Genomic DNA, 25,416 nt, shown 5'->3' with positions numbered 1-25,416 from the left:
TAAAGTGCGGGGTTATTGATGGGTGCGATCATACAAGCACTAATGCACCGGATCCCATCAGAACTCCGAAGTTAAGCGTGCTTGGGCGAGGGTAGTACTAGGATGGGTGACCCCCTTGGAAGACCTCGTGTTGCACCTCTCTTTGCAAGTGCGTTCATTTTTATTTTTTTTTCCGTTCGGTTGCTCTTGCTGTGGTCCGAAACTCGATTAGCGGTTGGCGAGTATATGAAAAAAAGCTACGACAATCTCCACGAGCCGGTGATGAGCGGGTCCTACAACCTTAAACGTGCCGAAAAACAGTAGCTGCGAACTAAAAGTGACCGAAATGGCTCGATACGGCCTCTTTTTGTTTCCCGGAGTAGCCACAGGATGTACCCGTATCTCTGCACGTGCGGGTCGGCGAGAGCTTCGCGGTGATATGTTGTGGGTCCCGTAACTCCTTCCGAATCAAAAGTTATGCCCGTCTGAAGGGTGGGGGATCAGAACCTGCGCACGGGAGCGTACGGTATGAAAGAATAAAGTGCGGGGCTATTGATGGGTGCGATCGTACCAGCACTAACGCACCGGATCCCATTAGAACTCCGAAGTTAAGTGTGCTTGGGCGAGAGTAGTACTAGGATGGGTGACCCCCTTGGAAGACCTCGTGTTGCACCTCTTTTTGCAAGTGCGTTCACTTTTTTTTCCGTTCAGTTGGTCTTGCTGTGACCCGAAACTTGATTAGCGGTTGGCGAGTAAAATGAAAAAAAGCTACGACAATCTCCACGAGCCGGTGATGAGCGGGTCCTACAACCTTAAACGTGCCGAAAAATAGTAGATGCGAACTAAAAGTGGCCGAAATGGCTCGAAACGGCCTCTTTTTGTTTCCCGGAGTAGCCACAGGATGTACCTGTATCGCTGCACGTGCGGGTCGGCCAGAGCTTCGCGGTGATATGCTGTGGGTCCCGTAACTCCCTTCGGATCAAAGGTTATGCTCGTCTGAGGGGCGGGGGATCAAAACCTGCACACGGGAGCGTACGCTATGAAAGAATAAAGTGTGGGGCTATTGCTGGGTGCGATCATACCAGCACTAATGCACCGGATCCCATCAGAACTCCGAAATTAAGCGTGCTTGGGCGAGAGTAGTACTAGGATGGGTGATCCCCTGGGAAGTCCTCGTGTTGTACCCTTTTTTGCGAATGCGTTCATTTTTTTTATTTCCGTTCAGTTGGTCTTGCTGTGGTCCGAACTCGATTAGAGGTTGGCGATTAAAAGGAAAAAAATGAACAACAATCTCCACTAGCCGGTGATGAGCGGGTCTCAAAACCTTAAACGTGCCGAAAAATAGTAGCTGCGAACTAAAAGTGGCCGAAATGGATCGAAATGGCCTCTATTTGCTTCTCGTAGTAGCCACGAGCTGTACCCGTATCTCAGCACGTGGGGCTCGGCGAGAGCTTCGCGGTGATATGCTGAGGGTCCCGTAACTCCTTCCGGATCAAAATTTATGCCCGTCTGAAGGGAAGGGGATCATAACCTGCGTACGGGAGCGTACGCTATGAAAGAATAAAGTGCGGGGTTATTGATGGGTGCGATCATACAAGCACTAATGCACCGGATCCCATCAGAACTCCGAAGTTAAGCGTGCTTGGGCGAGGGTAGTACTAGGATGGGTGACCCCCTTGGAAGACCTTGTGTTGCACCTCTCTTTGCAAGTGCGTTCATTTTTATTTTTTTTTCCGTTCGGTTGCTCTTGCTGTGGTCCGAAACTCGATTAGCGGTTGGCGACTAAATGAAAAAAAGCTACGACAATCTCCACGAGCCGGTGATGAGCGGGTCCTACAACCTTAAACGTGCCGAAAAACAGTAGCTGCGAACTAAAAGTGACCGAAATGGCTCGATACGGCCTCTTTTTGTTTCCCGGAGTAGCCACAGGATGTACCCGTATCTCTGCACGTGCGGGTCGGCGAGAGCTTCGCGGTGATATGTTGTGGGTCCCGTAACTCCTTCCGGATCAAAAGTTATGCCCGTCTGAAGGGTGGGGGATCAGAACCTGCGCACGGGAGCGTACGGTATGAAAGAATAAAGTGCGGGGCTATTGATGGGTGCGACCGTACCAGCACTAATGCAGCGGATCCCATCAGAACTCCGAAGTTAAGCGTGCTTGGGCGAGAGTAGTACTAGGATGGGTGACCCCCTCGGAAGACCTCGTGTTGCACCTCTTTTTGCAAGTACGTTCATTTTTATTTTTTTTTCCGTTCGGTTGGTCTTGCTGTGGTCCGAAACTCGATTCGCGGTTGGCGAGTAAAATGAAAAAAAGCTACGACAATCTCCACGAGCCGGTGATGAGCGGGTCCTACAACCTTAAACGTGCCGAAAAACAGTAGCTGCGAACTAAAAGTGGCCGAAATGGCTCGAAACGGCCTCTTTATGTTTCCCGGAGTAGCCACGGGATGTACCCGTATCTCTGCACGTGCGGGTCGGCGAGAGCTTCGCGGTGATATGCTGGGGGTCCCGTAACTCCTTCCGGATCAAAAGTTATGCCCGGCTGAAGGGTGGGGGATCAGAACCTACGCACGGGAGCGTACGGTATGAAAGAATAAAGTGCGGGGCTATTGATGGGTGCGATCGTACCAGCACTAATGCACCGGATCCCATCAGAACTCCGAAGTTAAGCGTGCTTGGGCGAGAGTAGTACTGGGATGGGTGACCCCCTTGGAAGACCTCGTGTTGCACCTCTCTTTGCAAGTGCGTTCATTTTTATTTTTTTTTCCGTTCGGTTGGTCTTGCTGTGGTCCGAAACTCGATTAGCGGTTGGCGAGTAAATGAAAAAAAGCTATGACAATCTCCACGAGCCGGTGATGAGCGGGTCCTACAACCTTAAACGTGCCGAAAAACAGTAGCTGCGAACTAAAAGTGACCGAAATGGCTCGAAACGGCCTCTTTTTGTTTCCCGGAGTAGCCACAGGATGTACCCGTATCTCTGCACGTGCGGGTCGGCGTGAGCTTCGCGGTGATATGTTGTGGATCCCGTAACTCCTTCTGAATCAAAAGTTATGCCCGTCTGAAGGGTGGGGGATCAGAACCTGCGCACGGGAGCGTACGGTATGAAAGAATAAAGTGCGGGGCTATTGATGGGTGCGATCGTACCAGCACTAATGCACCGGATCCCATCAGAACTCCGAAGTTAAGTGTGCTTGGGCGAGAGTAGTACTAGGATGGGTGACCCCCTTGGAAGACCTCGTGTTGCACCCCTTTTTGCAAGTGCGTTCATTTTTTTTTCCGTTCAATTGGTCTTGCTGTGACCCGAAACTTGATTAGCGGTTGGCGAGTAAAATGAAAAAAAGCTACGACAATCTCCACGAGCCGGTGATGAGCGGGTCCTACAACCTTAAACGTGACGAAAAAGAGTAGCTGCGAACTAAAAGTGTCCGAAATGGCTCGAAACGGCCTCTTTTTGTTTCCCAGAGTAGCCATGGGCTGTTCCCGTATCTCAGCACGTGCGGGTCGGCGAGAGCTTCGCGGTGATATGCTGTGGGTCCCGTAACTCCCTCCGGATCAAAGGTTATGCTCGTCTGAGGGGTGGGGGATCAAAACCTGCACACGGGAGCGTACGCTATGAAAGAATAAAGTGCGGGGCTATTGCTGGGTGCGATCATACCAGCACTAATGCACCGGATCCCATCAGAACTCCGAAGTTAAGCGTGCTTGGGCGAGAGTAGTACTAGGATGGGTGACCCCCTTGGAAGACCTCGTGTTGCACCTCTTTTTGCAAGTACGTTCATTTTTATTTTTTTTTCCGTTCGGTTGGTCTTGCTGTGGTTCGAAACTCGATTCGCGGTTGGCGAGTAAAATGAAAAAAAGCTACGACAATCTCCACGAGCCGGTGATGAGCGGGTCCTACAACCTTAAACGTGCCGAAAAACAGTAGCTGCGAACTAAAAGTGGCCGAAATGGCTCGAAACGGCCTCTTTATGTTTCCCGGAGTAGCCACGGGATGTACCCGTATCTCTGCACGTGCGGGTCGGCGAGAGCTTCGCGGTGATATGCTGGGGGTCCCGTAACTCCTTCCGGATCAAAAGTTATGCCCGTCTGAAGGGTGGGGGATCAGAACCTACGCACGGGAGCGTACGGTATGAAAGAATAAAGTGCGGGGCTATTGATGGGTGCGATCGTACCAGCACTAATGCACCGGATCCCATCAGAACTCCGAAGTTAAGCGTGCTTGGGCGAGAGTAGTACTGGGATGGGTGACCCCCTTGGAAGACCTCGTGTTGCACCTCTCTTTGCAAGTGCGTTCATTTTTATTTTTTTTTCCGTTCGGTTGGTCTTGTTGTGGTCCGAAACTCGATTAGCGGTTGGCGAGTAAATGAAAAAAAGCTATGACAATCTCCACGAGCCGGTGATGAGCGGGTCCTACAACCTTAAACGTGCCGAAAAACAGTAGCTGCGAACTAAAAGTGACCGAAATGGCTCGAAACGGCCTCTTTTTGTTTCCCGGAGTAGCCACAGGATGTACCCATATCTCTGCACGTGCGGGTCGGCGAGAGCTTCGCGGTGATATGTTGTGGATCCCGTAACTCCTTCCGAATCAAAAGTTATGCCCGTCTGAAGGGTGGGGGATCAGAACCTGCGCACGGGAGCGTACGGTATGAAAGAATAAAGTGCGGGGCTATTGATGGGTGCGATCGTACCAGCACTAATGCACCGGATCCCATCAGAACTCCGAAGTTAAGTGTGCTTGGGCGAGAGTAGTGCTAGGATGGGTGACCCCCTTGGAAGACCTCGTGTTGCACCCCTTTTTGCAAGTGCGTTAATTTTTTTTTCCGTTCAGTTGGTCTTGCTGTGACCCGAAACTTGATTAGCGGTTGGCGAGTAAAATGAAAAAAAGCTACGACAATCTCCACGAGCCGGTGATGAGCGGGTCCTACAACCTTAAACGTGACGAAAAAGAGTAGCTGCGAACTAAAAGTGTCCGAAATGGCTCGAAACGGCCTCTTTTTGTTTCCCAGAGTAGCCATGGGCTGTTCCCGTATCTCAGCACGTGCGGGTCGGCGAGAGCTTCGCGGTGATATGCTGTGGGTCCCGTAACTCCCTCCGGATCAAAGGTTATGCTCGTCTGAGGGGTGGGGGATCAAAACCTGCACACGGGAGTGTACGCTATGAAAGAATAAAGTGTGGGGCTATTGCTGGGTGCGATCATACCAGCACTAATGCACCGGATCCCATCAGAACTCCGAAGTTAAGCGTGCTTGGGCGAGAGTAGTACTAGGATGGGTGACCCCCTTGGAAGACCTCGTGTTGCACCTCTTTTTGCAAGTACGTTCATTTTTATTTTTTTTTCCGTTCGGTTGGTCTTGCTGTGGTTCGAAACTCGATTCGCGGTTGGCGAGTAAAATGAAAAAAAGCTACGACAATCTCCACGAGCCGGTGATGAGCGGGTCCTACAACCTTAAACGTGCCGAAAAACAGTAGCTGCGAACTAAAAGTGACCGAAATGGCTCGAAACGGCCTCTTTTTGTTTCCCGGAGTAGCCACAGGATGTACCCGTATCTCTGCACGTGCGGGTCGGCGAGAGCTTCGCGGTGATATGTTGTGGATCCCGTAACTCCTTCCGAATCAAAAGTTATGCCCGTCTGAAGGGTGGGGGATCAGAACCTGCGCACGGGAGCGTACGGTATGAAAGAATAAAGTGCGGGGCTATTGATGGGTGCGATCGTACCAGCACTAATGCACCGGATCCCATCAGAACTCCGAAGTTTAGTGTGCTTGGGCGAGAGTAGTACTAGGATGGGTGACCCCCTTGGAAGACCTCGTGTTGCACCCCTTTTTGCAAGTGCGTTCATTTTTTTTTCCGTTCAGTTGGTCTTGCTGTGACCCGAAACTTGATTAGCGGTTGGCGAGTAAAATGAAAAAAAGCTACGACAATCTCCACGAGCCGGTGATGAGCGGGTCCTACAACCTTAAACGTGACGAAAATGAGTAGCTGCGAACTAAAAGTGTCCGAAATGGCTCGAAACGGCCTCTTTTTGTTTCCCAGAGTAGCCACGGGCTGTTCCCGTATCTCAGCACGTGCGGGTCGGCGAGAGCTTCGCGGTGATATGCTGTGGGTCCCGTAACTCCCTCCGGATCAAAGGTTATGCTCGTCTGAGGGGTGGGGGATCAAAACCTGCACACGGGAGCGTACGCTATGAAAGAATAAAGTGCGGGGCTATTGCTGGGTGCGATCATACCAGCACTAATGCACCGGATCCCATCAGAACTCCGAAGTTAAGCGTGCTTGGGCGAGAGTAGTACTAGGATGGGTGACCCCCTTGGAAGACCTCGTGTTGCACCCCTTTTTGCAAGTGCGTTCATTTTTTTTTCCATTCAGTTGGTCTTGCTGTGACCCGAAACTTGATTAGCGGTTGGCGAGTAAAATGAAAAAAAGCTACGACAATCTCCACGAGCCGGTGATGAGCGGGTCCTACAACCTTAAACGTGACGAAAAAGAGTAGCTGCGAACTAAAAGTGTCCGAAATGGCTCGAAACGGCCTCTTTTTGTTTCCCAGAGTAGCCACGGGCTGTTCCCGTATCTCAGCACGTGCGGGTCGGCGAGAGCTTCGCGGTGATATGCTGTGGGTCCCGTAACTCCCTCCGGATCAAAGGTTATGCTCGTCTGAGGGGTGGGGGATCAAAACCTGCACACGGGAGTGTACGCTATGAAAGAATAAAGTGTGGGGCTATTGCTGGGTGCGATCATACCAGCACTAATGCACCGGATCCCATCAGAACTCCGAAGTTAAGCGTGCTTGGGCGAGAGTAGTACTAGGATGGGTGACCCCCTTGGAAGACCTCGTGTTGCACCTCTTTTTGCAAGTACGTTCATTTTTATTTTTTTTTCCGTTCGGTTGGTCTTGCTGTGGTTCGAAACTCGATTCGCGGTTGGCGAGTAAAATGAAAAAAAGCTACGACAATCTCCACGAGCCGGTGATGAGCGGGTCCTACAACCTTAAACGTGCCGAAAAACAGTAGCTGCGAACTAAAAGTGACCGAAATGGCTCGAAACGGCCTCTTTTTGTTTCCCGGAGTAGCCACAGGATGTACCCGTATCTCTGCACGTGCGGGTCGGCGAGAGCTTCGCGGTGATATGTTGTGGATCCCGTAACTCCTTCCGAATCAAAAGTTATGCCCGTCTGAAGGGTGGGGGATCAGAACCTGCGCACGGGAGCGTACGGTATGAAAGAATAAAGTGCGGGGCTATTGATGGGTGCGATCGTACCAGCACTAATGCACCGGATCCCATCAGAACTCCGAAGTTTAGTGTGCTTGGGCGAGAGTAGTACTAGGATGGGTGACCCCCTTGGAAGACCTCGTGTTGCACCCCTTTTTGCAAGTGCGTTCATTTTTTTTTCCGTTCAGTTGGTCTTGCTGTGACCCGAAACTTGATTAGCGGTTGGCGAGTAAAATGAAAAAAAGCTACGACAATCTCCACGAGCCGGTGATGAGCGGGTCCTACAACCTTAAACGTGACGAAAATGAGTAGCTGCGAACTAAAAGTGTCCGAAATGGCTCGAAACGGCCTCTTTTTGTTTCCCAGAGTAGCCACGGGCTGTTCCCGTATCTCAGCACGTGCGGGTCGGCGAGAGCTTCGCGGTGATATGCTGTGGGTCCCGTAACTCCCTCCGGATCAAAGGTTATGCTCGTCTGAGGGGTGGGGGATCAAAACCTGCACACGGGAGCGTACGCTATGAAAGAATAAAGTGCGGGGCTATTGCTGGGTGCGATCATACCAGCACTAATGCACCGGATCCCATCAGAACTCCGAAGTTAAGCGTGCTTGGGCGAGAGTAGTACTAGGATGGGTGACCCCCTTGGAAGACCTCGTGTTGCACCCCTTTTTGCAAGTGCGTTCATTTTTTTTTCCATTCAGTTGGTCTTGCTGTGACCCGAAACTTGATTAGCGGTTGGCGAGTAAAATGAAAAAAAGCTACGACAATCTCCACGAGCCGGTGATGAGCGGGTCCTACAACCTTAAACGTGACGAAAAAGAGTAGCTGCGAACTAAAAGTGTCCGAAATGGCTCGAAACGGCCTCTTTTTGTTTCCCAGAGTAGCCACGGGCTGTTCCCGTATCTCAGCACGTGCGGGTCGGCGAGAGCTTCGCGGTGATATGCTGTGGGTCCCGTAACTCCCTCCGGATCAAAGGTTATGCTCGTCTGAGGGGTGGGGGATCAAAACCTGCACACGGGAGCGTACGCTATGAAAGAATAAAGTGCGGGGCTATTGCTGGGTGCGATTATACCAGCACTAATGCACCGGATCCCATCAGAACTCCGAAGTTAAGCGTGCTTGGGCGAGAGTAGTACTAGGATGGGTGACCCCCTTGGAAGACCTCGTGTTGCACCTCTCTTTGCAAGTGCGTTCATTTTTATTTTTTTTTCCGTTCGGTTGGTCTTGCTGTGGTCCGAAACTCGATTAGCGGTTGGCGAGTAAATGAAAAAAAGCTACGACAATCTCCACGAGCCGGTGATGAGCGGGTCCTACAACCTTAAAGGTGCCGAAAAACAGTAGCTGCGAACTAAAAGTGACCGAAATGGCTCGAAACGGCCTCTTTTTGTTTCCCGGAGTAGCCACAGGATGTACCCGTATCGCTGCACATGCGGGTCGGCGAGAGCTTCGCGGTGATATTCTGTGGGTCCCGTAACTCCTTCCGGATCAAAAGTTATGCCCGTCTGAAGGGTGGGGGATCAGAACCTGCGCACGGGAGCGTACGGTATGAAAGAATAATGTGCGGGGCTATTGATGGGTGCGATCGTACCAGCACTAATGCAGCGGATCCCATCAGAACTCCGAAGTTAAGCGTGCTTGGGCGAGAGTAGTACTAGGATGGGTGACCCCCTTGGAAGACCTCGTGTTGCACCTCTTTTTGCAAGTGCGTTCATTTTTATTTTTTTTCCGTTCGGTTGGTCTTGCTGTGGTCCGAAACTCGATTCGCGGTTGGCGAGTAAAATGAAAAAAAGCTACGACAATCTCCACGAGCCGGTGATGAGCGGGTCCTACAACCTTAAACGTGCCGAAAAACAGTAGCTGCGAACTAAAAGTGGCCGAAATGGCTCGAAACGGCCTCTTTATGTTTTCCGGAGTAGCCACGGGATGTACCCGTATCTCTGCACGTGCGGGTCGGCGAGAGCTTCGTGGTGATATGCTGGGGGTCCCGTAACTCCTTCCGGATCAAAAGTTATGCCCGTCTGAAGGGTGGGGGATCAGAACCTACGCACGGGAGCGTACGGTATGAAAGAATAAAGTGCGGGGCTATTGATGGGTGCGATCGTACCAGCACTAATGCACCGGATCCCATCAGAACTCCGAAGTTAAGCGTGCTTGGGCGAGAGTAGTACTAGGATGGGTGACCCCCTTGGAAGACCTCGTGTTGCACCTCTTTTTGCAAGTGCGTTCATTTTTATTTTTTTTTCCGTTCGGTTGGTCTTGCTGTGGTCCGAAACTCGATTAGCGGTTGGCGAGTAAAATGAAAAAAAGCTACGACAATCTCCACGAGCCGGTGATGAGCGGGTCCTACAACCTTAAACGTGCCGAAAAACAGTATCTGCGAACTAAAAGTGGCCGAAATGGCTCGAAAACGGCCTCTTTTTGTTTCCCGGAGTAGCCACAGGATGTACCCGTATCGCTGCACGTGCGGGTCGGCCAGAGCTTCGCGGTGATATGCTGTGGGTCCCGTAACTCCCTCCGGATCAAAGGTTATGCTCGTTTGAGGGGTGGGGGATCAAAACCTGCACACGGGAGCGTACGCTATGAAAGAATAAAGTGCGGGGCTATTGCTGGGTGCGATCATACCAGCACTAATGCACCGGATCCCATCAGAACTCCGAAGTTAAGCGTGCTTGGGCGAGAGTAGTACTAGGATGGGTGACCCCCTTGGAAGACCTCGTGTTGCACCTCTCTTTGCAAGTGCGTTCATTTTTATTTTTTTTTCCGTTCGGTTGGTCTTGCTGTGGTCCGAAACTCGATTAGTGGTTGGCGAGTAAATGAAAAAAAGCTACGACAATCTCCACGAGCCGGTGATGAGCGGGTCCTACAACCTTAAAGGTGCCGAAAAACAGTAGCTGCGAACTAAAAGTGACCGAAATGGCTCGAAACGGCCTCTTTTTGTTTCCCGGAGTAGCCACAGGATGTACCCGTATCGCTGCACATGCGGGTCGGCGAGAGCTTCGCGGTGATATTCTGTGGGTCCCGTAACTCCTTCCGGATCAAAAGTTATGCCCGTCTGAAGGGTGGGGGATCAGAACCTGCGCACGGGAGCGTACGGTATGAAAGAATAATGTGCGGGGCTATTGATGGGTGCGATCGTACCAGCACTAATGCAGCGGATCCCATCAGAACTCCGAAGTTAAGCGTGCTTGGGCGAGAGTAGTACTAGGATGGGTGACCCCCTTGGAAGACCTCGTGTTGCACCTCTTTTTGCAAGTGCGTTCATTTTTATTTTTTTTCCGTTCGGTTGGTCTTGCTGTGGTCCGAAACTCGATTCGCGGTTGGCGAGTAAAATGAAAAAAAGCTACGACAATCTCCACGAGCCGGTGATGAGCGGGTCCTACAACCTTAAACGTGCCGAAAAACAGTAGCTGCGAACTAAAAGTGGCCGAAATGGCTCGAAACGGCCTCTTTATGTTTTCCGGAGTAGCCACGGGATGTACCCGTATCTCTGCACGTGCGGGTCGGCGAGAGCTTCGCGGTGATATGCTGGGGGTCCCGTAACTCCTTCCGGATCAAAAGTTATGCCCGTCTGAAGGGTGGGGGATCAGAACCTACGCACGGGAGCGTACGGTATGAAAGAATAAAGTGCGGGGCTATTGATGGGTGCGATCGTACCAGCACTAATGCACCGGATCCCATCAGAACTCCGAAGTTAAGCGTGCTTGGGCGAGAGTAGTACTAGGATGGGTGACCCCCTTGGAAGACCTCGTGTTGCACCTCTTTTTGCAAGTGCGTTCATTTTTATTTTTTTTTCCGTTCGGTTGGTCTTGCTGTGGTCCGAAACTCGATTAGCGGTTGGCGAGTAAAATGAAAAAAAGCTACGACAATCTCCACGAGCCGGTGATGAGCGGGTCCTACAACCTTAAACGTGCCGAAAAACAGTATCTGCGAACTAAAAGTGGCCGAAATGGCTCGAAAACGGCCTCTTTTTGTTTCCCGGAGTAGCCACAGGATGTACCCGTATCGCTGCACGTGCGGGTCGGCCAGAGCTTCGCGGTGATATGCTGTGGGTCCCGTAACTCCCTCCGGATCAAAGGTTATGCTCGTTTGAGGGGTGGGGGATCAAAACCTGCACACGGGAGCGTACGCTATGAAAGAATAAAGTGCGGGGCTATTGCTGGGTGCGATCATACCAGCACTAATGCACCGGATCCCATCAGAACTCCGAAGTTAAGCGTGCTTGGGCGAGAGTAGTACTAGGATGGGTGATCCCCTGGGAAGTCCTCGTGTTGTACCCTTTTTTGCGAATGCGTTCATTTTTTTTATTTCCGTTCAGTTGGTCTTGCTGTGGTCCGAACTCGATTAGAGGTTAGCGATTAAAAGGAAAAAAATGAACAACAATCTCCACTAGCCGGTGATGAGCGGGTCTCAAAACCTTAAACGTGCCGAAAAATAGTAGCTGCGAACTAAAAGTGACCGAAATGGCTCGAAATGGCCTCTATTTGCTTCTCGTAGTAGCCACGAGCTGTCCCCGTATCTCAGCACGTGGGGCTCGGCGAAAGCTTCGCGGTGATATGCTGAGGGTCCCGTAACTCCTTCCGGATCAAAATTTATGCCCGTCTGAAGGGTGGGGGATCATAACCTGCGTACGGGAGCGTACGCTATGAAAGAATAAAGTGCGGGGTTATTGATGGGTGCGATCATACCAGCTCTAATGCACCGGATCCCATCAGAACTCCGAAATTAAGCGTGCTTGGGCGAGAGTAGTACTAGGATGGGTGATCCCCTGGGAAGTCCTCGTGTTGTACCCTTTTTTGCGAATGCGTTCATTTTTTTTATTTCCGTTCAGTTGTTCTTGCTGTGGTCCGAACTCGATTAGAGGTTGGCGATTAAAAGGAAAAAAATGAACAAAAATCTCCACTAGCCGGTGATGAGCGGGTCCTACAACCTTAAACGTGCCGAAAAATAGTAGCTGCGAACTAAAAGTGGCCGAAATGGCTCGAAATGGCCTCTATTTGCTTCTCGTAGTAGCCACGAGCTGTACCCGTATCTCAGCACGTGGGGCTCGGCGAAAGCTTCGCGGTGATATGCTGAGGGTCCCGTAACTCCTTGCGGATCAAAATTTATGCCCGTCTGAAGGGTGGGGGATCATAACCTGCGTACGGGAGCGTACGCTATGAAAGAATAAAGTGCGGGGTTATTGATGGGTGCGATCATACAAGCACTAATGCACCGGATCCCATCAGAACTCCGAAGTTAAGCGTGCTTGGGCGAGAGTAGTACTAGGATGGGTGACCCCCTTGGAAGACCTCGTGTTGCACCTCTTTTTGCAAGTGCATTCATTTTTATTTTTTTTTCCGTTCGGTTGGTCTTGCTGTGGTCCGAAACTCGATTAGCGGTTGGCGAGTAAAATGAAAAAAAGCTACGACAATCTCCACGAGCCGGTGATGAGCGGGTCCTACAACCTTAAACGTGCCGAAAAACAGTAGCTGCGAACTAAAAGTGGCCGAAATGGCTCGAAAACGGCCTCTTTTTGTTTCCCGGAGTAGCCACAGGATGTACCCGTATCGCTGCACGTGCGGGTCGGCCAGAGCTTCGCGGTGATATGCTGTGGGTCCCGTAACTCCCTCCGGATCAAAGGTTATGCTCGTTTGAGGGGTGGGGGATCAAAACCTGCACACGGGAGCGTACGCTATGAAAGAATAAAGTGCGGGGCTATTGCTGGGTGCGATCATACCAGCACTAATGCACCGGATCCCATCAGAACTCCGAAGTTAAGCGTGCTTGGGCGAGAGTAGTACTAGGATGGGTGATCCCCTGGGAAGTCCTCGTGTTGTACCCTTTTTTGCGAATGCGTTCATTTTTTTTATTTCCGTTCAGTTGGTCTTGCTGTGACCCGAAACTCGATTAGCGGTTGGCGAGTAAATAAAAAAAAGCTACGACAATCTCCACGAGCCGGTGATGAGCGGGTCCTTCAACCTTAAACGTGACGAAAAAGAGTAGCTGCGAACTAAAAGTGTCCGAAATGGCTCGAAACGGCCTCTTTTTGTTTCCCAGAGTAGCCACGGGCTGTTCCCGTATCTCAGCACGTGCGGGTCGGCGAGAGCTTCGCGGTGATATGCAGTGGGTCCCGTAACTCCCTCCGGATCAAAGGTTATGCTCGTCTGAGGGGTGGGGGATCAAAACCTGCACACGGGAGCGTACGCTATGAAAGAATAATGTGCGGGGCTATTGCTGGGTGCGATCATACCAGCACTAATGCACCGGATCCCATCAGAACTCCGAAGTTAAGCGTGCTTGGGCGAGAGTAGTACTAGGATGGGTGACCCCCTTGGAAGACCTCGTGTTGCACCTCTCTTTGCAAGTGCGTTCATTTTTATTTTTTTTTCCGTTCGGTTGGTCTTGCTGTGGTCTGAAACTCGATTAGCGGTTGGCGAGTAAATGAAAAAAAGCTACGACAATCTCCACGAGCCGGTGATGAGCGGGTCCTACAACCTTAAACGTGCCGAAAAACAGTAGCTGCGAACTAAAAGTGACCGAAATGGCTCGAAACGGCCTCTTTTTGTTTCCCGGAGTAGCCACAGGATGTACCCGTATAGCTGCACATGCGGGTCGGCGAGAGCTTCGCGGTGATATTCTGTGGGTCCCGTAACTCCTTCCGGATCAAAAGTTATGCCCGTCTGAAGGGTGGGGGATCAGAACCTGCGCACGGGAGCGTACGGTATGAAAGAATAAAGTGCGGGTCTATTGATGGGTGCGATCGTACCAGCACTAATGCAGCGGATCCCATCAGAACTCCGAAGTTAAGCGTGCTTGGGCGAGAGTAGTACTAGGATGGGTGACCCCCTTGGAAGACCTCGTGTTGCACCTCTTTTTGCAAGTGCGTTCATTTTTATTTTTTTTCCGTTCGGTTGGTCTTGCTGTGGTCCGAAACTCGATTCGCGGTTGGCGAGTAAAATGAAAAAAAGCTACGACAATCTCCACGAGCCGGTGATGAGCGGGTCCTACAACCTTAAACGTGCCGAAAAACAGTAGCTGCGAACTAAAAGTGGCCGAAATGGCTCGAAACGGCCTCTTTATGTTTCCCGGAGTAGCCACGGGATGTACCCGTATCTCTGCACGTGCGGGTCGGCGAGAGCTTCGCGGTGATATGCTGGGGGTCCCGTAACTCCTTCCGGATCAAAAGTTATGCCCGTCTGAAGGGTGGGGGATCAGAACCTACGCACGGGAGCGTACGGTATGAAAGAATAAAGTGCGGGGCTATTGATGGGTGCGATCGTACCAGCACTAATGCACCGGATCCCATCAGAACTCCGAAGTTAAGCGTGCTTGGGCGAGAGTAGTACTAGGATGGGTGACCCCCTTGGAAGACCTCGTGTTGCACCTCTTTTTGCAAGTGCGTTCATTTTTATTTTTTTTTCCGTTCGGTTGGTCTTGCTGTGGTCCGAAACTCGATTAGCGGTTGGCGAGTAAAATGAAAAAAAGCTACGACAATCTCCACGAGCCGGTGATGAGCGGGTCCTACAACCTTAAACGTGCCGAAAAACAGTATCTGCGAACTAAAAGTGGCCGAAATGGCTCGAAAACGGCCTCTTTTTGTTTCCCGGAGTAGCCACAGGATGTACCCGTATCGCTGCATGTGCGGGTCGGCCAGAGCTTCGCGGTGATATGCTGTGGGTCCCGTAACTTCCTCCGGATCAAAGGTTATGCTCGTTTGAGAGGTGGGGGATCAAAACCTGCACACGGGAGCGTACGCTATGAAAGAATAAAGTGCGGGGCTATTGCTGGGTGCGATCATACCAGCACTAATGCACCGGATCCCATCAGAACTCCGAAATTAAGCGTGCTTGGGCGAGAGTAGTACTAGGATGGGTGATCCCCTGGGAAGTCCTCGTGTTGTACCCTTTTTTGCGAATGCGTTCATTTTTTTTATTTCCGTTCAGTTGGTCTTGCTGTGGTCCGAACTCGATTAGAGGTTGGCGATTAAAAGGAAAAAAATGAACAACAATCTCCACTAGCCGGTGATGAGCGGGTCTCAAAACCTTAAACGTGCCGAAAAATAGTAGCTGCGAACTAAAAGTGGCCGAAATGGCTCGAAATGGCCTCTATATGCTTCTCGTAGTAGCCACGAGCTGTACCCGTATCTCAGCACGTGGGGCTCGGCGAAAGCTTCGCGGTGATATGCTGAGGGTCCCGTAACTCCTTCCGGATCAAAATTTATGCCCGTCTGAAGGGTGGGGGATCATAACCTGCGTACGGGAGCGTACGCTATGAAAGAATAAAGTGCGGGGTTATTGATGGGTGCGATAATACAAGCACTAATGCACCGGATCCCATCAGAACTCTGAAGTTAAGCGTGCTTGGGCGAGAGTAGTACTAGGATGGGTGACCCCCTTGGAAGACCTCGTGTTGCACCTCTTTTTGCAAGTGCGTTCATTTTTTTTTTTTTTTCCGTTCGGTTGGTCTTGCTGTGGTCCGAAACTCGATTAGCGGTTGGCGAGTAAAATGAAAAAAAGCTACGACAATCTCCACGAGCCGGTGATGAGCGGGTCCTACAACCTTAAACGTGCCGAAAAACAGTATCTGCGAACTAAAAGTGGCCGAAATGGCTCGAAAACGGCCTCTTTTTGTTTCCCGGAGTAGCCACAGGATGTACCCGTATCGCTGCACGTGCGGGTCGGCCAGAGCTTCGCGGTGATATGCTGTGGGTCCCGTAACTCCCTCCGGATCAAAGGTTATGCTCGTTTGAGGGGTGGGGGATCAAAACCTGCACACGGGAGCGTACGCTATGAAAGAATAAAGTGCGGGGCTATTGCTGGGTGCGATCATACCAGCACTAATGCACCGGATCCCATCAGAACTCCGAAATTAAGCGTGCTTGGGCGAGAGTAGTACTAGGATGGGTGATCCCCTGGGAAGTCCTCGTGTTGTACCCTTTTTTGCGAATGCGTTCATTTTTTTTATTTCCGTTCAGTTGGTCTTGCTGTGGTCCGAACTCGATTAGAGGTTGGCGATTAAAAGGAAAAAAATGAACAACAATCTCCACTAGCCGGTGATGAGTGGGTCTCAAAACCTTAAACGTGCCGAAAAATAGTAGCTGCGAACTAAAAGTGGCCGAAATGGCTCGAAATGGCCTCTATTTGCTTCTCGTAGTAGCCACGAGCTGTACCCGTATCTCAGCACGTGGGGCTCGGCGAAAGCTTCGCGGTGATATGCTGAGGGTCCCGTAACTCCTTCCGGATCAAAATTTATGCCCGTCTGAAGGGTGGGGGATCATAACCTGCGTACGGGAGCGTACGCTATGAAAGAATAAAGTGCGGGGTTATTGATGGGTGCGATCATACCAGCACTAATGCACCGGATCCCATCAGAACTCCGAAATTAAGCGTGCTTGGGCGAGAGTAGTACTAGGATGGGTGATCCCCTGGGAAGTCCTCGTGTTGTACCCTTTTTTGCGAATGCGTTCATTTTTTTTATTTCCGTTCAGTTGGTCTTGCTGTGGTCCGAACTCGATTAGAGGTTGGCGATTAAAAGGAAAAAAATGAACAACAATCTCCACTAGCCGGTGATGAGCGGGTCTCAAAACCTTAAACGTGCCGAAAAATAGTAGCTGCGAACTAAAAGTGGCCGAAATGGCTCGAAATGGCCTCTATTTGCTTCTCGTAGTAGCCACGAGCTATACCCGTATCTCAGCACGTGGGGCTCGGCGAAAGCTTCGCGGTGATATGCTGAGGGTCCCGTAACTCCTTCCGGATCAAAATTTATGCCCGTCTGAAGGGTGGGGGATCATAACCTGCGTACGGGAGCGTACGCTATGAAAGAATAAAGTGCGGGGTTATTGATGGGTGCGATCATACAAGCACTAATGCACCGGATCCCATCAGAACTCCGAAGTTAAGCGTGCTTGGGCGAGAGTAGTACTAGGATGGGTGACCCCCTTGGAAGACCTCGTGTTGCACCTCTTTTTGCAAGTGCGTTCATTTTTATTTTTTTTTCCGTTCGGTTGGTCTTGCTGTGGTCCGAAACTCGATTAGCGGTTGGCGAGTAAAATGAAAAAAAGCTACGACAATCTCCACGAGCCGGTGATGAGCGGGTCCTACAACCTTAAACGTGCCGAAAAACAGTAGCTGCGAACTAAAAGTGGCCGAAATGGCTCGAAAACGGCCTCTTTTTGTTTCCCGGAGTAGCCACAGGATGTACCCGTATCGCTGCACGTGCGGGTCGGCCAGAGCTTCGCGGTGATATGCTGTGGGTCCCGTAACTCCCTCCGGATCAAAGGTTATGCTCGTTTGAGGGGTGGGGGATCAAAACCTGCACACGGGAGCGTACGCTATGAAAGAATAAAGTGCGGGGCTATTGCTGGGTGCGATCATACCAGCACTAATGCACCGGATCCCATCAGAACTCCGAAATTAAGCGTGCTTGGGCGAGAGTAGTACTAGGATGGGTGATCCCCTGGGAAGTCCTCGTGTGGTACCCTTTTTTGCGAATGCGTTCATTTTTTTTATTTCCGTTCAGTTGGTCTTGCTGTGGTCCGAACTCGATTAGAGGTTGGCGATTAAAAGGAAAAAAATGAACAACAATCTCCACTAGCCGGTGATGAGCGGGTCTCAAAACCTTAAACGTGCTGAAAAATAGTAGCTGCGAACTAAAAGTGGCCGAAATGGCTCGAAATGGCCTCTATTTGCTTCTCGTAGTAGCCACGAGCTGTACCCGTATCTCAGCACGTGGGGCTCGGCGAAAGCTTCGCGGTGATATGCTGAGGGTCCCGTAACTCCTTCCGGATCAAAATTTATGCCCGTCTGAAGGGTGGGGGATCATAACCTGCGTATGGGAGCGTACGCTATGAAAGAATAAAGTGCGGGGTTATTGATGGGTGCGATCATACAAGCACTAATGCACCGGATCCCATCAGAACTCCGAAGTTAAGCGTGCTTGGGCGAGAGTAGTACTAGGATGGGTGACCCCCTTGGAAGACCTCGTGTTGCACCTCTTTTTGCAAGTGCATTCATTTTTATTTTTTTTTCCGTTCGTTTGGTCTTGCTGTGGTCCGAAACTCGATTAGCGGTTGGCGAGTAAAATGAAAAAAAGCTACGACAATCTCCACGAGCCGGTGATGAGCGGGTCCTACAACCTTAAACGTGCCGAAAAACAGTAGCTGCGAACTAAAAGTGGCTGAAATGGCTCGAAACAGCCACTTTTTGATTCCCGGAGTAGCCACGGGATGTACCCGTATCTCTGCACGTGCGGGTCGGCGAGAGCTTCGCGGTGATATGCTGGGGGTCCCGTAACTCCTTCCGGATCAAAAGTTATGCCCGTCTGAAGGGTGGGGGATCAGAACCTACGCACGGGAGCGTACGGTATGAAAGAATAAAGTGCGGGGCTATTGATGGGTGCGATCGTACCAGCACTAATGCACCGGATCCCATCAGAACTCCGAAGTTAAGCGTGCTTGGGCGAGAGTAGTACTAGGATGGGTGACCCCCTTGGAAGACCTCGTGTTGCACCTCTTTTTGCAAGTGCGTTCATTTTTATTTTTTTTTCCGTTCGGTTGGTCTTGCTGTGGTCCGAAACTCGATTAGCGGTTGGCGAGTAAAATGAAAAAAAGCTACGACAATCTCCACGAGCCGGTGATGAGCGGGTCCTACAACCTTAAACGTGCCGAAAAACAGTAGCTGCGAACTAAAAGTGGCCGAAATGGCTCGAAAACGGCCTCTTTTTGTTTCCCGGAGTAGCCACAGGATGTACCCGTATCGCTGCACGTGCGGGTCGGCCAGAGCTTCGCGGTGATATGCTGTGGGTCCCGTAACTCCCTCCGGATCAAAGGTTATGCTCGTTTGAGGGGTGGGGGATCAAAACCTGCACACGGGAGCGTACGCTATGAAAGAATAAAGTGCGGGGCTATTGCTGGGTGCGATCATACCAGCACTAATGCACCGGATCCCATCAGAACTCCGAAATTAAGCGTGCTTGGGCGAGAGTAGTACTAGGATGGGTGATCCCCTGGGAAGTCCTCGTGTTGTACCCTTTTTTGCGAATGCGTTCATTTTTTTTATTTCCGTTCAGTTGGTCTTGCTGTGGTCCGAACTCGATTAGAGGTTGGCGATTAAAAGGAAAAAAATGAACAACAATCTCCACTAGCCGGTGATGAGCGGGTCTCAAAACCTTAAACGTGCCGAAAAATAGTAGCTGCGAACTAAAAGTGGCCGAAATGGCTCGAAATGGCCTCTATTTGCTTCTCGTAGTAGCCACGAGCTGTACCCGTATCTCAGCACGTGGGGCTCGGCGAAAGCTTCGCGGTGATATGCTGAGGGTCCCGTAACTCCTTCCGGATCAAAATTTATGCCCGTCTGAAGGGTGGGGGATCATAACCTGCGTACGGGAGCGTACGCTATGAAAGAATAAAGTGCGGGGTTATTGATGGGTGCGATCATACCAGCACTAATGCACCGGATCCCATCAGAACTCCGAAATTAAGCGTGCTTGGGCGAGAGTAGTACTAGGATGGGTGATCCCCTGGGAAGTCCTCGTGTTGTACCCTTTTTTGCGAATGCGTTCATTTTTTTTATTTCCGTTCAGTTGGTCTTGCTGTGGTCCGAACTCGATTAGAGGTTGGCGATTAAAAGGAAAAAAATGAACAACAATCTCCACTAGCCGGTGATGAGCGGGTCTCAAAACCTTAAACGTGCCGAAAAATAGTAGCTGCGAACTAAAAGTGGCCGAAATGGCTCGAAATGGCCTCTATTTGCTTCTCGTAGTAGCCACGAGCTATACCCGTATCTCAGCACGTGGGGCTCGGCGAAAGCTTCGCGGTGATATGCTGAGGGTCCCGTAACTCCTTCCGGATCAAAATTTATGCCCGTCTGAAGGGTGGGGGATCATAACCTGCGTACGGGAGCGTACGCTATGAAAGAATAAAGTGCGGGGTTATTGATGGGTGCGATCATACAAGCACTAATGCACCGGATCCCATCAGAACTCCGAAGTTAAGCGTGCTTGGGCGAGAGTAGTACTAGGATGGGTGACCCCCTTGGAAGACCTCGTATTGCACCTCTTTTTGCAAGTGCGTTCATTTTTATTTTTTTTTCCGTTCGGTTGGTCTTGCTGTGGTCCGAAACTCGATTAGCGGTTGGCGAGTAAAATGAAAAAAAGCTACGACAATCTCCACGAGCCGGTGATGAGCGGGTCCTACAACCTTAAACGTGCCGAAAAACAGTAGCTGCGAACTAAAAGTGGCCGAAATGGCTCGAAAACGGCCTCTTTTTGTTTCCCGGAGTAGCCACAGGATGTACCCGTATCGCTGCACGTGCGGGTCGGCCAGAGCTTCGCGGTGATATGCTGTGGGTCCCGTAACTCCCTCCGGATCAAAGGTTATGCTCGTTTGAGGGGTGGGGGATCAAAACCTGCACACGGGAGCGTACGCTATGAAAGAATAAAGTGCGGGGCTATTGCTGGGTGCGATCATACCAGCACTAATGCACCGGATCCCATCAGAATTCCGAAATTAAGCGTGCTTGGGCGAGAGTAGTACTAGGATGGGTGATCCCCTGGGAAGTCCTCGTGTTGTACCCTTTTTTGCGAATGCGTTCATTTTTTTTATTTCCGTTCAGTTGGTCTTGCTGTGGTCCGAACTCGACTAGAGGTTGGCGATTAAAAGGAAAAAAATGAACAACAATCTCCACTAGCCGGTGATGAGCGGGTCTCAAAACCTTAAACGTGCCGAAAAATAGTAGCTGCGAACTAAAAGTGGCCGAAATGGCTCGAAATGGCCTCTATTTGCTTCTCGTAGTAGCCACGAGCTGTACCCGTATCTCAGCACGTGGGGCTCGGCGGAAGCTTCGCGGTGATATGCTGAGGGTCCCGTAACTCCTTCCGGATCAAAATTTATGCCCGTCTGAAGGGTGGGGGATCATAACCTGCGTACGGGAGCGTACGCTATGAAAGAATAAAGTGCGGGGTTATTGATGGGTGTGATCATACCAGCACTAATGCACCGGATCCCATCAGAACTCCGAAATTAAGCGTGCTTGGGCGAGAGTAGTACTAGGATGGGTGATCCCCTGGGAAGTCCTCGTGTTGTACCCTTTTTTGCGAATGCGTTCATTTTTTTTATTTCCGTTCAGTTGGTCTTGCTGTGGTCCGAACTCGATTAGAGGTTGGCGATTAAAAGGAAAAAAATGAACAACAATCTCCACTAGCCGGTGATGAGCGGGTCTCAAAACCTTAAACGTGCCGAAAAATAGTAGCTGCGAACTAAAAGTGGCCGAAATGGCTCGAAATGGCCTCTATTTGCTTCTCGTAGTAGCCACGAGCTGTACCCGTATCTCAGCACGTGGGGCTCGGCGAAAGCTTCGCGGTGATATGCTGAGGGTCCCGTAACTCCTTCCGGATCAAAATTTATGCCCGTCTGAAGGGTGGGGGATCATAACCTGCGTACGGGAGCGTACGCTATGAAAGAATAAAGTGCGGGGTTATTGATGGGTGTGATCATACAAGCACTAATGCACCGGATCCCATCAGAACTCCGAAGTTAAGCGTGCTTGGGCGAGAGTAGTACTAGGATGGGTGACCCCCTTGGAAGACCTCGTGTTGCACCTCTTTTTGCAAGTGCATTCATTTTTATTTTTTTTTCCGTTCGGTTGGTCTTGCTGTGGTCCGAAACTCGATTAGCGGTTGGCGAGTAAAATGAAAAAAAGCTACGACAATCTCCACGAGCCGGTGATGAGCGGGTCCTACAACCTTAAACGTGCCGAAAAACAGTAGCTGCGAACTAAAAGTGGCTGAAATGGCTCGAAACAGCCACTTTTTGATTCCCGGAGTAGCCACGGGATGTACCCGTATCTCTGCACGTGCGGGTCGGCGAGAGCTTCGCGGTGATATGCTGGGGGTCCCGTAACTCCTTCCGGATCAAAAGTTATGCCCGTCTGAAGGGTGGGGGATCAGAACCTACGCACGGGAGCGTACGGTATGAAAGAATAAAGTGCGGGGCTATTGATGGGTGCGATCGTACCAGCACTAATGCACCGGATCCCATCAGAACTCCGAAGTTAAGCGTGCTTGGGCGAGAGTAGTACTAGGATGGGTGACCCCCTTGGAAGACCTCGTGTTGCACCTCTTTTTGCAAGTGCGTTCATTTTTATTTTTTTTTCCGTTCGGTTGGTCTTGCTGTGGTCCGAAACTCGATTAGCGGTTGGCGAGTAAAATGAAAAAAAGCTACGACAATCTCCACGAGCCGGTGATGAGCGGGTCCTACAACCTTAAACGTGCCGAAAAACAGTAGCTGCGAACTAAAAGTGGCCGAAATGGCTCGAAAACGGCCTCTTTTTGTTTCCCGGAGTAGCCACAGGATGTACCCGTATCGCTGCACGTGCGGGTCGGCCAGAGCTTCGCGGTGATATGCTGTGGGTCCCGTAACTCCCTCCGGATCAAAGGTTATGCTCGTTTGAGGGGTGGGGGATCAAAACCTGCACACGGGAGCGTACGCTATGAAAGAATAAAGTGCGGGGCTATTGCTGGGTGCGATCATACCAGCACTAATGCACCGGATCCCATCAGAACTCCGAAATTAAGCGTGCTTGGGCGAGAGTAGTACTAGGATGGGTGATCCCCTGGGAAGTCCTCGTGTTGTACCCTTTTTTGCGAATGCGTTCATTTTTTTTATTTCCGTTCAGTTGGTCTTGCTGTGGTCCGAACTCGATTAGAGGTTGGCGATTAAAAGGAAAAAAATGAACAACAATCTCCACTAGCCGGTGATGAGCGGGTCTCAAAACCTTAAACGTGCCGAAAAATAGTAGCTGCGAACTAAAAGTGGCCGAAATGGCTCGAAATGGCCTCTATTTGCTTCTCGTAGTAGCCACGAGCTGTACCCGTATCTCAGCACGTGGGGCTCGGCGAAAGCTTCGCGGTGATATGCTGAGGGTCCCGTAACTCCTTCCGGATCAAAATTTATGCCCGTCTGAAGGGTGGGGGATCATAACCTGCGTACGGGAGCGTACGCTATGAAAGAATAAAGTGCGGGGTTATTGATGGGTGTGATCATACAAGCACTAATGCACCGGATCCCATCAGAACTCCGAAGTTAAGCGTGCTTGGGCGAGAGTAGTACTAGGATGGGTGACCCCCTTGGAAGACCTCGTGTTGCACCTCTTTTTGCAAGTGCATTCATTTTTATTTTTTTTTCCGTTCGGTTGGTCTTGCTGTGGTCCGAAACTCGATTAGCGGTTGGCGAGTAAAATGAAAAAAAGCTACGACAATCTCCACGAGCCGGTGATGAGCGGGTCCTACAACCTTAAACGTGCCGAAAAACAGTAGCTGCGAACTAAAAGTGGCTGAAATGGCTCGAAACAGCCACTTTTTGATTCCCGGAGTAGCCACGGGATGTACCCGTATCTCTGCACGTGCGGGTCGGCGAGAGCTTCGCGGTGATATGCTGGGGGTCCCGTAACTCCTTCCGGATCAAAAGTTATGCCCGTCTGAAGGGTGGGGGATCAGAACCTACGCACGGGAGCGTACGGTATGAAAGAATAAAGTGCGGGGCTATTGATGGGTGCGATCGTACCAGCACTAATGCACCGGATCCCATCAGAACTCCGAAGTTAAGCGTGCTTGGGCGAGAGTAGTACTAGGATGGGTGACCCCCTTGGAAGACCTCGTGTTGCACCTCTTTTTGCAAGTGCGTTCATTTTTATTTTTTTTTCCGTTCGGTTGGTCTTGCTGTGGTCCGAAACTCGATTAGCGGTTGGCGAGTAAAATGAAAAAAAGCTACGACAATCTCCACGAGCCGGTGATGAGCGGGTCCTACAACCTTAAACGTGCCGAAAAACAGTAGCTGCGAACTAAAAGTGGCCGAAATGGCTCGAAAACGGCCTCTTTTTGTTTCCCGGAGTAGCCACAGGATGTACCCGTATCGCTGCACGTGCGGGTCGGCCAGAGCTTCGCGGTGATATGATGTGGGTCCCGTAACTCCCTCCGGATCAAAGGTTATGCTCGTTTGAGGGGTGGGGGATCAAAACCTGCACACGGGAGCGTACGCTATGAAAGAATAAAGTGCGGGGCTATTGCTGGGTGCGATCATACCAGCACTAATGCACCGGATCCCATCAGAACTCCGAAATTAAGCGTGCTTGGGCGAGAGTAGTACTAGGATGGGTGATCCCCTGGGAAGTCCTCGTGTTGTACCCTTTTTTGCGAATGCGTTCATTTTTTTTATTTCCGTTCAGTTGGTCTTGCTGTGGTCCGAACTCGATTAGAGGTTGGCGATTAAAAGGAAAAAAATGAACAACAATCTCCACTAGCCGGTGATGAGCGGGTCTCAAAACCTTAAACGTGCCGAAAAATAGTAGCTGCGAACTAAAAGTGGCCGAAATGGCTCGAAATGGCCTCTATTTGCTTCTCGTAGTAGCCACGAGCTGTACCCGTATCTCAGCACGTGGGGCTCGGCGAAAGCTTCGCGGTGATATGCTGAGGGTCCCGTAACTCCTTCCGGATCAAAATTTATGCCCGTCTGAAGGGTGGGGGATCATAACCTGCGTACGGGAGCGTACGCTATGAAAGAATAAAGTGCGGGGTTATTGATGGGTGCGATCATACCAGCACTAATGCACCGGATCCCATCAGAACTCCGAAATTAAGCGTGCTTGGGCGAGAGTAGTACTAGGATGGGTGATCCCCTGGGAAGTCCTCGTGTTGTACCCTTTTTTGCGAATGCGTTCATTTTTTTTATTTCCGTTCAGTTGGTCTTGCTGTGGTCCGAACTCGATTAGAGGTTGGCGATTAAAAGGAAAAAAATGAAGAACAATCTCCACTAGCCGGTGATGAGCGGGTCTCAAAACCTTAAACGTGCCGAAAAATAGTAGCTGCGAACTAAAAGTGGCCGAAATGGCTCGAAATGGCCTCTATTTGCTTCTCGTAGTAGCCACGAGCTGTACCCGTATCTCAGCACGTGGGGCTCGGCGAAAGCTTCGCGGTGATATGCTGAGGGTCCCGTAACTCCTTCCGGATCAAAATTTATGCCCGTCTGAAGGGTGGGGGATCATAACCTGCGTACGGGAGCGTACGCTATGAAAGAATAAAGTGCGGGGCTATTGCTGGGTGCGATCATACCAGCACTAATGCACCGGATCCCATCAGAACTCCGAAATTAAGCGTGCTTGGGCGAGAGTAGTACTAGGATGGGTGATCCCCTGGGAAGTCCTCGTGTTGTACCCTTTTTTGCGAATGCGTTCATTTTTTTTATTTCCGTTCAGTTGGTCTT

At 50.8% G+C, this 25,416-nt stretch overlaps 48 non-coding genes and 2 pseudogenes across 48 annotated transcripts; all 50 read left to right on the top strand.

Annotated features, from left to right (window-relative positions):
* Positions 1–20: 20 nt before the first annotated feature.
* On the top strand, positions 21–139 carry LOC148928338 (5S ribosomal RNA). The gene has a single exon (XR_016129256.1). It is a non-coding gene; the product is annotated as a 5S ribosomal RNA (ribosomal RNA).
* Positions 140–536: 397 nt separating this feature from the next.
* LOC148928337 (5S ribosomal RNA) lies at positions 537–655 on the top strand. The gene has a single exon (XR_016129412.1). It is a non-coding gene; the product is annotated as a 5S ribosomal RNA (ribosomal RNA).
* Positions 656–1,047: 392 nt separating this feature from the next.
* On the top strand, positions 1,048–1,166 carry LOC148928336 (5S ribosomal RNA). Its single transcript, XR_016129404.1, has one exon. It is a non-coding gene; the product is annotated as a 5S ribosomal RNA (ribosomal RNA).
* A 394-nt stretch (positions 1,167–1,560) lies between these two features.
* LOC148928335 (5S ribosomal RNA) lies at positions 1,561–1,679 on the top strand. Its single transcript, XR_016129336.1, has one exon. It is a non-coding gene; the product is annotated as a 5S ribosomal RNA (ribosomal RNA).
* Positions 1,680–2,076: 397 nt separating this feature from the next.
* Positions 2,077–2,195, top strand: LOC148928334 (5S ribosomal RNA). Its single transcript, XR_016129445.1, has one exon. It is a non-coding gene; the product is annotated as a 5S ribosomal RNA (ribosomal RNA).
* Positions 2,196–2,593: 398 nt separating this feature from the next.
* LOC148928333 (5S ribosomal RNA) lies at positions 2,594–2,712 on the top strand. The gene has a single exon (XR_016129150.1). It is a non-coding gene; the product is annotated as a 5S ribosomal RNA (ribosomal RNA).
* Positions 2,713–3,109: 397 nt separating this feature from the next.
* On the top strand, positions 3,110–3,228 carry LOC148928332 (5S ribosomal RNA). Its single transcript, XR_016129147.1, has one exon. It is a non-coding gene; the product is annotated as a 5S ribosomal RNA (ribosomal RNA).
* A 392-nt stretch (positions 3,229–3,620) lies between these two features.
* LOC148928331 (5S ribosomal RNA) lies at positions 3,621–3,739 on the top strand. The gene has a single exon (XR_016130073.1). It is a non-coding gene; the product is annotated as a 5S ribosomal RNA (ribosomal RNA).
* A 398-nt stretch (positions 3,740–4,137) lies between these two features.
* On the top strand, positions 4,138–4,256 carry LOC148928330 (5S ribosomal RNA). Its single transcript, XR_016129149.1, has one exon. It is a non-coding gene; the product is annotated as a 5S ribosomal RNA (ribosomal RNA).
* Positions 4,257–4,653: 397 nt separating this feature from the next.
* LOC148928329 (5S ribosomal RNA) lies at positions 4,654–4,772 on the top strand. The gene has a single exon (XR_016129472.1). It is a non-coding gene; the product is annotated as a 5S ribosomal RNA (ribosomal RNA).
* Positions 4,773–5,164: 392 nt separating this feature from the next.
* Positions 5,165–5,283, top strand: LOC148928328 (5S ribosomal RNA). The gene has a single exon (XR_016130072.1). It is a non-coding gene; the product is annotated as a 5S ribosomal RNA (ribosomal RNA).
* A 398-nt stretch (positions 5,284–5,681) lies between these two features.
* Positions 5,682–5,800, top strand: LOC148928327 (5S ribosomal RNA). The gene has a single exon (XR_016129505.1). It is a non-coding gene; the product is annotated as a 5S ribosomal RNA (ribosomal RNA).
* A 392-nt stretch (positions 5,801–6,192) lies between these two features.
* LOC148928326 (5S ribosomal RNA) lies at positions 6,193–6,311 on the top strand. Its single transcript, XR_016130030.1, has one exon. It is a non-coding gene; the product is annotated as a 5S ribosomal RNA (ribosomal RNA).
* Positions 6,312–6,703: 392 nt separating this feature from the next.
* On the top strand, positions 6,704–6,822 carry LOC148928325 (5S ribosomal RNA). Its single transcript, XR_016130071.1, has one exon. It is a non-coding gene; the product is annotated as a 5S ribosomal RNA (ribosomal RNA).
* Positions 6,823–7,220: 398 nt separating this feature from the next.
* On the top strand, positions 7,221–7,339 carry LOC148928324 (5S ribosomal RNA). The gene has a single exon (XR_016129504.1). It is a non-coding gene; the product is annotated as a 5S ribosomal RNA (ribosomal RNA).
* A 392-nt stretch (positions 7,340–7,731) lies between these two features.
* LOC148928323 (5S ribosomal RNA) lies at positions 7,732–7,850 on the top strand. Its single transcript, XR_016130029.1, has one exon. It is a non-coding gene; the product is annotated as a 5S ribosomal RNA (ribosomal RNA).
* A 392-nt stretch (positions 7,851–8,242) lies between these two features.
* Positions 8,243–8,361, top strand: LOC148928322 (5S ribosomal RNA). Its single transcript, XR_016130086.1, has one exon. It is a non-coding gene; the product is annotated as a 5S ribosomal RNA (ribosomal RNA).
* Positions 8,362–8,758: 397 nt separating this feature from the next.
* Positions 8,759–8,877, top strand: LOC148928321 (5S ribosomal RNA). Its single transcript, XR_016129484.1, has one exon. It is a non-coding gene; the product is annotated as a 5S ribosomal RNA (ribosomal RNA).
* Positions 8,878–9,274: 397 nt separating this feature from the next.
* Positions 9,275–9,393, top strand: LOC148928320 (5S ribosomal RNA). Its single transcript, XR_016129252.1, has one exon. It is a non-coding gene; the product is annotated as a 5S ribosomal RNA (ribosomal RNA).
* A 399-nt stretch (positions 9,394–9,792) lies between these two features.
* On the top strand, positions 9,793–9,911 carry LOC148928319 (5S ribosomal RNA). The gene has a single exon (XR_016130070.1). It is a non-coding gene; the product is annotated as a 5S ribosomal RNA (ribosomal RNA).
* Positions 9,912–10,308: 397 nt separating this feature from the next.
* LOC148928318 (5S ribosomal RNA) lies at positions 10,309–10,427 on the top strand. The gene has a single exon (XR_016129483.1). It is a non-coding gene; the product is annotated as a 5S ribosomal RNA (ribosomal RNA).
* A 397-nt stretch (positions 10,428–10,824) lies between these two features.
* Positions 10,825–10,943, top strand: LOC148928317 (5S ribosomal RNA). The gene has a single exon (XR_016129251.1). It is a non-coding gene; the product is annotated as a 5S ribosomal RNA (ribosomal RNA).
* Positions 10,944–11,342: 399 nt separating this feature from the next.
* LOC148928316 (5S ribosomal RNA) lies at positions 11,343–11,461 on the top strand. The gene has a single exon (XR_016130107.1). It is a non-coding gene; the product is annotated as a 5S ribosomal RNA (ribosomal RNA).
* Positions 11,462–11,855: 394 nt separating this feature from the next.
* LOC148928315 (5S ribosomal RNA) lies at positions 11,856–11,974 on the top strand. The gene has a single exon (XR_016129595.1). It is a non-coding gene; the product is annotated as a 5S ribosomal RNA (ribosomal RNA).
* Positions 11,975–12,368: 394 nt separating this feature from the next.
* LOC148928314 (5S ribosomal RNA) lies at positions 12,369–12,487 on the top strand. The gene has a single exon (XR_016129331.1). It is a non-coding gene; the product is annotated as a 5S ribosomal RNA (ribosomal RNA).
* A 399-nt stretch (positions 12,488–12,886) lies between these two features.
* LOC148928313 (5S ribosomal RNA) lies at positions 12,887–13,005 on the top strand. The gene has a single exon (XR_016130106.1). It is a non-coding gene; the product is annotated as a 5S ribosomal RNA (ribosomal RNA).
* Positions 13,006–13,399: 394 nt separating this feature from the next.
* Positions 13,400–13,518, top strand: LOC148928312 (5S ribosomal RNA). Its single transcript, XR_016130069.1, has one exon. It is a non-coding gene; the product is annotated as a 5S ribosomal RNA (ribosomal RNA).
* A 397-nt stretch (positions 13,519–13,915) lies between these two features.
* Positions 13,916–14,034, top strand: LOC148928311 (5S ribosomal RNA). Its single transcript, XR_016129482.1, has one exon. It is a non-coding gene; the product is annotated as a 5S ribosomal RNA (ribosomal RNA).
* Positions 14,035–14,431: 397 nt separating this feature from the next.
* Positions 14,432–14,550, top strand: LOC148928310 (5S ribosomal RNA). Its single transcript, XR_016129250.1, has one exon. It is a non-coding gene; the product is annotated as a 5S ribosomal RNA (ribosomal RNA).
* A 399-nt stretch (positions 14,551–14,949) lies between these two features.
* On the top strand, positions 14,950–15,068 carry LOC148928309 (5S ribosomal RNA). Its single transcript, XR_016129403.1, has one exon. It is a non-coding gene; the product is annotated as a 5S ribosomal RNA (ribosomal RNA).
* A 394-nt stretch (positions 15,069–15,462) lies between these two features.
* LOC148928308 (5S ribosomal RNA) lies at positions 15,463–15,581 on the top strand (annotated as a pseudogene).
* Positions 15,582–15,980: 399 nt separating this feature from the next.
* On the top strand, positions 15,981–16,099 carry LOC148928307 (5S ribosomal RNA). Its single transcript, XR_016129402.1, has one exon. It is a non-coding gene; the product is annotated as a 5S ribosomal RNA (ribosomal RNA).
* Positions 16,100–16,493: 394 nt separating this feature from the next.
* LOC148928306 (5S ribosomal RNA) lies at positions 16,494–16,612 on the top strand. Its single transcript, XR_016129401.1, has one exon. It is a non-coding gene; the product is annotated as a 5S ribosomal RNA (ribosomal RNA).
* Positions 16,613–17,006: 394 nt separating this feature from the next.
* Positions 17,007–17,125, top strand: LOC148928305 (5S ribosomal RNA). The gene has a single exon (XR_016129330.1). It is a non-coding gene; the product is annotated as a 5S ribosomal RNA (ribosomal RNA).
* Positions 17,126–17,524: 399 nt separating this feature from the next.
* On the top strand, positions 17,525–17,643 carry LOC148928304 (5S ribosomal RNA; annotated as a pseudogene).
* A 394-nt stretch (positions 17,644–18,037) lies between these two features.
* On the top strand, positions 18,038–18,156 carry LOC148928303 (5S ribosomal RNA). The gene has a single exon (XR_016129329.1). It is a non-coding gene; the product is annotated as a 5S ribosomal RNA (ribosomal RNA).
* A 398-nt stretch (positions 18,157–18,554) lies between these two features.
* LOC148928302 (5S ribosomal RNA) lies at positions 18,555–18,673 on the top strand. Its single transcript, XR_016129249.1, has one exon. It is a non-coding gene; the product is annotated as a 5S ribosomal RNA (ribosomal RNA).
* Positions 18,674–19,072: 399 nt separating this feature from the next.
* LOC148928301 (5S ribosomal RNA) lies at positions 19,073–19,191 on the top strand. Its single transcript, XR_016129400.1, has one exon. It is a non-coding gene; the product is annotated as a 5S ribosomal RNA (ribosomal RNA).
* Positions 19,192–19,585: 394 nt separating this feature from the next.
* Positions 19,586–19,704, top strand: LOC148928300 (5S ribosomal RNA). The gene has a single exon (XR_016129399.1). It is a non-coding gene; the product is annotated as a 5S ribosomal RNA (ribosomal RNA).
* Positions 19,705–20,098: 394 nt separating this feature from the next.
* LOC148928299 (5S ribosomal RNA) lies at positions 20,099–20,217 on the top strand. The gene has a single exon (XR_016129296.1). It is a non-coding gene; the product is annotated as a 5S ribosomal RNA (ribosomal RNA).
* A 399-nt stretch (positions 20,218–20,616) lies between these two features.
* LOC148928298 (5S ribosomal RNA) lies at positions 20,617–20,735 on the top strand. Its single transcript, XR_016129658.1, has one exon. It is a non-coding gene; the product is annotated as a 5S ribosomal RNA (ribosomal RNA).
* A 394-nt stretch (positions 20,736–21,129) lies between these two features.
* LOC148928297 (5S ribosomal RNA) lies at positions 21,130–21,248 on the top strand. The gene has a single exon (XR_016129462.1). It is a non-coding gene; the product is annotated as a 5S ribosomal RNA (ribosomal RNA).
* A 394-nt stretch (positions 21,249–21,642) lies between these two features.
* On the top strand, positions 21,643–21,761 carry LOC148928296 (5S ribosomal RNA). Its single transcript, XR_016129439.1, has one exon. It is a non-coding gene; the product is annotated as a 5S ribosomal RNA (ribosomal RNA).
* A 398-nt stretch (positions 21,762–22,159) lies between these two features.
* LOC148928295 (5S ribosomal RNA) lies at positions 22,160–22,278 on the top strand. The gene has a single exon (XR_016129248.1). It is a non-coding gene; the product is annotated as a 5S ribosomal RNA (ribosomal RNA).
* A 399-nt stretch (positions 22,279–22,677) lies between these two features.
* Positions 22,678–22,796, top strand: LOC148928294 (5S ribosomal RNA). Its single transcript, XR_016129397.1, has one exon. It is a non-coding gene; the product is annotated as a 5S ribosomal RNA (ribosomal RNA).
* A 394-nt stretch (positions 22,797–23,190) lies between these two features.
* Positions 23,191–23,309, top strand: LOC148928293 (5S ribosomal RNA). The gene has a single exon (XR_016129438.1). It is a non-coding gene; the product is annotated as a 5S ribosomal RNA (ribosomal RNA).
* Positions 23,310–23,707: 398 nt separating this feature from the next.
* On the top strand, positions 23,708–23,826 carry LOC148928292 (5S ribosomal RNA). Its single transcript, XR_016129247.1, has one exon. It is a non-coding gene; the product is annotated as a 5S ribosomal RNA (ribosomal RNA).
* Positions 23,827–24,225: 399 nt separating this feature from the next.
* On the top strand, positions 24,226–24,344 carry LOC148928291 (5S ribosomal RNA). Its single transcript, XR_016129396.1, has one exon. It is a non-coding gene; the product is annotated as a 5S ribosomal RNA (ribosomal RNA).
* A 394-nt stretch (positions 24,345–24,738) lies between these two features.
* Positions 24,739–24,857, top strand: LOC148928290 (5S ribosomal RNA). Its single transcript, XR_016129395.1, has one exon. It is a non-coding gene; the product is annotated as a 5S ribosomal RNA (ribosomal RNA).
* A 394-nt stretch (positions 24,858–25,251) lies between these two features.
* LOC148928289 (5S ribosomal RNA) lies at positions 25,252–25,370 on the top strand. Its single transcript, XR_016129394.1, has one exon. It is a non-coding gene; the product is annotated as a 5S ribosomal RNA (ribosomal RNA).
* The last annotated feature ends 46 nt before the right edge of the window (positions 25,371–25,416 follow it).

This window comes from Salvia hispanica, chromosome 4 (genome assembly GCF_029641045.1).
Source record: "Salvia hispanica isolate PSC_SH4W2 chromosome 4, Shi_PSC_v1, whole genome shotgun sequence".
Classification (NCBI taxonomy): Eukaryota; Viridiplantae; Streptophyta; class Magnoliopsida; order Lamiales; family Lamiaceae; genus Salvia; species Salvia hispanica.
The sequence above is the reverse complement of the archived record's forward strand: the minus strand, read 5'-3'. Positions and strand labels throughout refer to the sequence as shown.